Below are 7,159 nucleotides of genomic sequence, written 5' to 3' on the forward strand. Positions count from 1 at the left end.
AGGCGTACGGAGCGGAGCCGCGCGTGTACGAGGCGTACGGAGCGGAGCCGCGCGTGTACGAGGCGTACGGAGCGGAGCCGCGCGTGTACGAGGCGTACGGAGCGGAGCCGCGCGTGTACGAGGCGTACGGAGCGAAGCCGCGCGTGTACGAGGCGTACGGAGCGGAGCCGCGCGTGTACGAGGCGTACGGAGCGGAGCCGCGCGTGTACGAGGCGTACGGAGCGGAGCCGCGCGTGTACGAGGCGTACGGAGCGGAGCCGCGCGTGTACGAGGCGTACGGAGCGGAGCCGCGCGTGTACGAGGCGTACGGAGCGGAGCCGCGCGTGTACGAGGCGTACGGAGCGGAGCCGCGCGTGTACGAGGCGTACGGAGCGGAGCCGCGCGTGTACGAGGCGTACGGAGCGGAGCCGCGCGTGTACGAGGCGTACGGAGCGGAGCCGGGCGTGTACGAGGCGTGCGGAGCGGAGCCGGGCGTGTACGAGGCGTACGGAGCGGAGCCGCGCGTGTACGAGGCGTACGGAGCCGCGCGTGTACGAGGCGTACGGAGCGGAGCCGCGCGTGTACGAGGCGTACGGAGCGGAGCCGCGCGTGTACGAGGCGTACGGAGCGGAGCCGCGCGTGTACGAGGCGTACGGAGCGGAGCCGGGCGTGTACGAGGCGTGCGGAGCGGAGCCGGGCGTGTACGAGGCGTGCGGAGCGGAGCCGGGCGTGTACGAGGCGTGCGGAGCGGAGCCGCGCGTGTACGAGGCGTACGGAGCGGAGCCGCGCGTGTACGAGGCGTACGGAGCGGAGCCGCGCGTGTACGAGGCGTACGGAGCGGAGCCGCGCGTGTACGAGGCGTACGGAGCGGAGCCGCGCGTGTACGAGGCGTACGGAGCGGAGCCGCGCGTGTACGAGGCGTACGGAGCGGAGCCGCGCGTGTACGAGGCGTACGGAGCAGAGCCGCGCGTGTACGAGGCGTACGGAGCGGAGCCGCGCGTGTACGAGGCGTACGGAGCAGAGCCGCGCGTGTACGAGGCGTACGGAGCAGAGCCGCGCGTGTACGAGGCGTACGGAGCGGAGCCGTGTGTACGAGATGTACGGAGCGGAGCCGCGCGTGTACGAGATGTACGGAGCGGAGCCGCGCGTGTACGAGATGTACGGAGCGGAGCCGCGCGTGTACGAGGTGTACGGAGCGGAGCCGCGCGTGTACGAGGTGTACGGAGCGGAGCCGCGTGTGTACGAGGTGTACGGAGCGGAGCCGCGTGTGTACGAGGTGTACGGAGCGGAGCCGTGTGTGTACGGAGCGGAGCCGGGTGTGTACGAGGTGTACGGAGCGGAGCCGTGTGTGTACGGAGCGGAGCCGCGTGTGTACGAGGTGTACGGAGCGGAGCCGCGTGTGTACGAGGTGTACGGAGCGGAGCCGCGTGTGTACGAGGTGTATGGAGCGGAGCCGCGTGTGTACGAGGTGTACGGAGCGGAGCCGCACGTGTACGGAGCAGAGCCGCGTGTGTGTATAGAGCCTTGTGTGTATGCTGTATACAGCTGTATACTCCCAGGTTCGGTCCCACCGCGGCTCTTTATCAGACTGTAGAAGAACTGACACTGGACACTCGGTAAAACTGCACTCGGATGTCTCTTGTTTCTCGCACAGATATTGATGACATAAGATGGAGTCAGACGAACCCTCCTACAAAACCTGATAACAAAGTCATTACTACAGGACTGGATGAGAAAGGGATTTATTCTACAAGAAACGCTGGGGCCACAAATGAGAGAATCCGGGCCCCGTGGCTGGATACTCCGGACCCCCAGCGTGTTAGGACCAGACGGGGTCTTTGTCCCTGGAGCTTCTCTGCTCGGTATAATGAGACTCTGATCTTGTTCTTATAAAGAGGGTTGGAGTAGAATAGAAGCTGCCTGAATATGAGGACCTTGTCTGATCTCTATGTCCTTGTGTACAGAGCTATGGAGATGGCGCTATTCTCTGTATAATAGATGTGATGTCGCTGGAGCCCTAATATTCCTGTACAGGGGTCTCTGTAGAGATAATCTTACCCCAGCATTATGGATTGGGAGAAGGGAAAAAGAGAATGGAGACATTTTATTGTAATTTCCCTGTAATAAAAACTGTAATAAAATATAACGGATTAATAAAAAGTGTTTTGTTTTCCCACCATTTTGTCTGTAGGAGGTAAAGAGCCGAGGCTGAAGACGCTTTGTCTACAAAAGGCCCCAGTCCCACTATCAGTATTCGGTCAGTATTTTTTCTCAGGAGTGGGTGATAAATGCAGAATTGGTGACTTGTTTCTATTATACCTTTTCTCTGATTGCTCCTCACATGGTTTTGGCTCCCACTCCTGAGAAAAAATACTGATAGTGGGACCGTGGCCTAAGAGGGAGGATTGGAAACTCCGAATGTCCTAGTCTATTTGGGGATTGGGAGTTAGGAAAAGGGGCAGGAGAACATTTTGGGTTTTGTTTTGGGGGCAAGAGATGCAATATTTGTCCATATAGTGAAAATATATGAATACAGTTCGGTCCAGAAATATTTGGACAGTGAATCTTCGTGATTTCAGCTCTGCAGGCCGCTAATCTGGATTTAATATGAAACAACTGAGATGTAATTGTAGTGGAGACTTTCAGGTTTAATTAAAAGGATTAAACAAAAATCTCCTGTGAAACGTTTAGAGATTACAACCATTTTTCTACGAAGTCTCCTCATTTCAGGGGCTGAAAAGTAATTGGAGAAATTAACTTTACCATAAATAAAATGCTCATTAATACTTTGTAGAGAATCCTTTGCAGCAATGACGGCCTGAAGTCTGGAAGCCATGGACGTCACCAAGCGCCGGGTTTCCTCCTTTGTGAGGCTTTGCCGCCTTTACTGCAGTGACTTCAGTTGTTGCTTGTTTGTGGGTCTTTCTGCCTTATGTTTTGTCTTCAGCCTGTGAAATGCAGCTCGATGGGGACGAGATCTGGTGACTGACGTGACCATTGCGCCATTACAGAATATTTCACTTCTTTACAGTAAAAAACTCCAGGGTTGCTTTTGCACTATGTTTTGGGTCATTGTCCATCTGTATTGTGAAGAACTGATCATGTGACTGCTGTCCATGTGATCTTCTCCGCCCAGCCACATGACCGTGACTATAATGATGTGATCGTACATCACTTCCCGTTCTGCCACCACATTATTCATTATCATGTGATTTTTTTTTATGTGCCGATTACGTCAGCACTTCTAGTATTGGCGCGTCACCGGTGAGATGACTGCTTCCTCTCACGTGTTTGTCGCATCACATGAAAGCAGCACCATCAATCATGCGCACAGGCACCTTGTTTTCAGTGGGCGGGCCATCTGAAGATAGTGTCTGAAGTCACTACTGCTTCTTGGATGATGTTCCATTCATTTTGTATGTGCAGGAATCCACATGCGTTACAACTTTTTTGATTGGGTCCTACATGTAAATAGCCATGTTGTTCAGTCCACCATCTCCCCATGACGAAGCCAGGTGCAAAACATGCGTCGGGTATGTTTTTCCCTTTTGACTGGTGAGGTTACTTTATGCCACTGTGCATTTCTTACACTTTAATATTAATATAATATAATGATGGTCTGTTTCACTTCCATGAGAGCTGTTTTCCGCATTATGGGTTCACAGCAAAGTTTCCAAATACAAATGCCACACCTGGAATCAGCTCCAGACCTTTTACCTGCTTAATTGATGATGGATTAATGAGGGAAGAGCCCATGCAGTCAATGAAAGAGCTTTTGAGATAATTGTCCAATTACTTTGGTCCCATGAAAAAGATACTGCTCCATATTAAAGAGCTGTAATTCCTAAACCCTTCAATTAGGATGTGAATACCCTCAAATTAAGGCTATGGCCCCACTATCAGTTTTTGGTCAGTATTCTTTCTCAAGAATGGGAGCCAAAACCAGGTCACATGACCGTGAATCGCCAATGGGTTGGCATGACAACCTGGGGTCTGCAGGAGACCCCTGCGGTTGTCATTGCCAGGACGCTATGAACGCCGCCTAGCGGTCGGCGCTTATAGCCAGTGAGCATTTCTGCTACACACAGGTGATCTGATGATCGCAGCTTCTACTCTCCCATAGAGACTATTGAAGGAAGTGAAAAGTAAAAAAAAATGTTTATAAAAATATTTAAAAAATATAAGTTTAAATCGCCCCCTTTCACCACATTCAAAACAATAACAAAAAAAATAAAATATACAGATATTTGGTGTCGCTGCATTTAGAATCATCCAATCTATCAATATATGGGCAGCTGACCAGTGCTCAACAGCCAGTGGCGGCTGCCCCATAGTTAGCCCGGCTCCCGAAGTAACAAAGAGGGGTGGAAAGGTAGGGTAGCACGGTGGCTCAGTGGTTAGGGTCCTGGGTTCAAATCCCACCAAGGACAACATCTGCAAGGAGTTTGTATGTTCTCCCCGTGTTTGTGTGGGTTTCCTCTGGGTTCTCCAGTTTCCTCCCACACTCCAAAAACATACTATAAAATAAGTAGAGGGGAGAGAGCGCAGATTGTAAGTGCAATATCAAGATTCAAATATATATTAAATAAGTGCTGGTTGCACTCACCTTTATGATGTCATAATAAACTTGTCAATAATTCCAAAATAACCATAAGAAAGAAAAATGAGCTGCACTCACCAGTCCTTAAAAGCAGTATCTTTATTCCCTGAGGATAAAAAGTCCGGCGAGCAGGGAGAGCGGGGAAGAAAAAAGCCGACAACAGCTGATTCACGTGAAGACGCGTCTACAGGTCTGTGTTACACACAAAACATCACATCACATCCTTTATATGCAAATACGCCATATGCACCACACAGTATACGGCGTACGCACCACACACACACTGTATACGGCGTACACACCATACACACACTGTATGCACCACACACACTGTATACGCCGTACGCAACACACACACACTGTATACACTGTATGCACCACACACAGTATACGGCGTACGCACCACACACACACTGTATACGCCGTACGCACCACACACACACTGTATACGCCGTACGCACCACACACACTGTATACGCCGTATGCACCACACACACACTATATACGCTGTACTTTAACCCCTTAAGGACCCTGGGATTTTCCGTTTTTGCATTTTCATTTTTTGCTCCCCTTGTTCCCAGAGCCATAGCGTTTTTATTTGTTGGTCAATATGGTCATGTGAGGGCTTATTTTTTGCGGGATGAGTTGTACTTTTGAACAAAATTACTGGTTTTACCATATCATGTACGGAAACCGGGAAAAATATTCCAAGTACGGTGAAATTGCAAAAAAAGTGCAATACCACAGATGTTTTTATTTTTTATTTTTTTTACCACGTTCACTGAATGCTAAAACTGACCTGCCATTATTATTCTCCAGGTCATTACGAGTTTGCAGATACCAAACATGTACAGGTTCTTTTTTATTTAAGTGGTGAAAAAAAAATCTAAAAGTTTGCTAAAAAAAATAAAATAAAATGGCGCCATTTTACAAGACCCGTAGCGTCTCCATTTTTCGGGATCTGGGACCGGGTTTATTTTTTGCACGCCGAGCTGAAGTTTTTATTGATACCATTTTGGGGTAGATCCGATGTTTTGATCACCCGTTATTGCATTTAATTGCAATGTTGCGGTGACAAAAAAAACGTAATTCTGGCGTTTGGAAATTTTTTTCTCGTTACGCCTTTTACCGATCGGATTAATTCTTTTTTTATATTGATAGATCGGGCGATTCTGAACACGGCAATACCAAATATGTGTATGTAGGTGGTATTTTTAGAATTTTATTTTGAATGGGACGAAAGGGGGGTGATTTAAACTTTTAGATATTTTCACATTTTTTTATATTTTTAAAAACTTTTTTTTTTTTTACACTTTTTGCTTGCTTCTATAGTCTCATTAGGAGGCTAGAAGCAGCAACTGTCCAATCACCTCTGCTACATAGAGGTGATGAGCAGATCAGCTCTATGTATCAGAAATGCTCCTGTGCTATGAGCGCCGACCACTAGGTGGCGCTCATAGCGTCAGTACATGACAATCACTGGGGTCTGCTGCAGACCCAGGGTTGTCATGCCCACCCATCAGTGACTCGCGATTACGTGACGGGGTCACCGATGGGCGGGATAAGTGACGCACATCCGGCGCGGCGCTGTTAAATGCCGCTGTCAGAGATTGATAGTGGCATTTAACATGTTAACAATCGTGGGTGGATCGTGATTCCACCCGCGGCTGTTGGGGTCACATGTCAGCTGTATAAATCAGCTGACATGTGCCCAGTTCAGTGCGGCTCAGCGCCGGAGCCCTCACTGAACCGGGGGTGATAGCCTGGTGCGTACTATTACGCCCCATGCTTTAAAGGGGTTAAATGGAGTATAATATTTGACAGCTACCAAAAATTTCAGGATTTTTACGGCAGTGATATGGGATCACGTCTGATGACCACGGTTTTAGGCACTGGCCTTGTAGTGTGGTATTGGTCTGCGACCAAGTGTGAATAGGTTCAACAAAACACAGCTGGCAGACTTTAAATGGAGGGTAATATTTGGCACGCTCCACAAAATGTCACGATTATTAGGTAAGGTGTGTATAGGAAAATGTTATTTACGGAAATAAAATGTACATATTATTGGGGATTCCACCGCAGTCAGTGATTTTAGTCCAGTGTTTTCCTGTAACTCACATAGCAGTAGAAGACAAAGACAGAAACACAATACACAATTCCCCTGCAGTAAATAAACCGCAATAGTGCATGAAAATAACAAAGGGGACTTAGTTAACAGAATTGTGATCAAAATAATGTGAAAGCCATCCCGCTCATCACAGCGACCCTTATGGGACAGTCCTAACTCTAATATTTAACACCTTACCGTTTGTCATGTGGACACAGAGACATGGGGCGCAAGATGCTTTCTTTGAGCTGGAAAGCTTATTCATCTTGCTCCCCATGTCTCCGTGTCCACTGTTTTGGTTCAGTCTCTCTTCCTTTATCCACATGTACGTCACTTGACAAACGGTAAAGTTTTAAATATTAGAGTTAGGACTGTCCCATAAGGGTCGCTGTGACGAGGCAGGATGGCTTTCGCATTATTTCGATCAAAATTCTATTAACTAAGTATGCTTTATTATTTTCATGCACTATTGT

Source organism: Phyllobates terribilis, unplaced genomic scaffold (assembly GCF_046119375.1).
Source record: "Phyllobates terribilis strain yellow unplaced genomic scaffold, ASM4611937v1 Scaffold_36__1_contigs__length_13169755, whole genome shotgun sequence".
Taxonomy (NCBI): Eukaryota; Metazoa; Chordata; class Amphibia; order Anura; family Dendrobatidae; genus Phyllobates; species Phyllobates terribilis.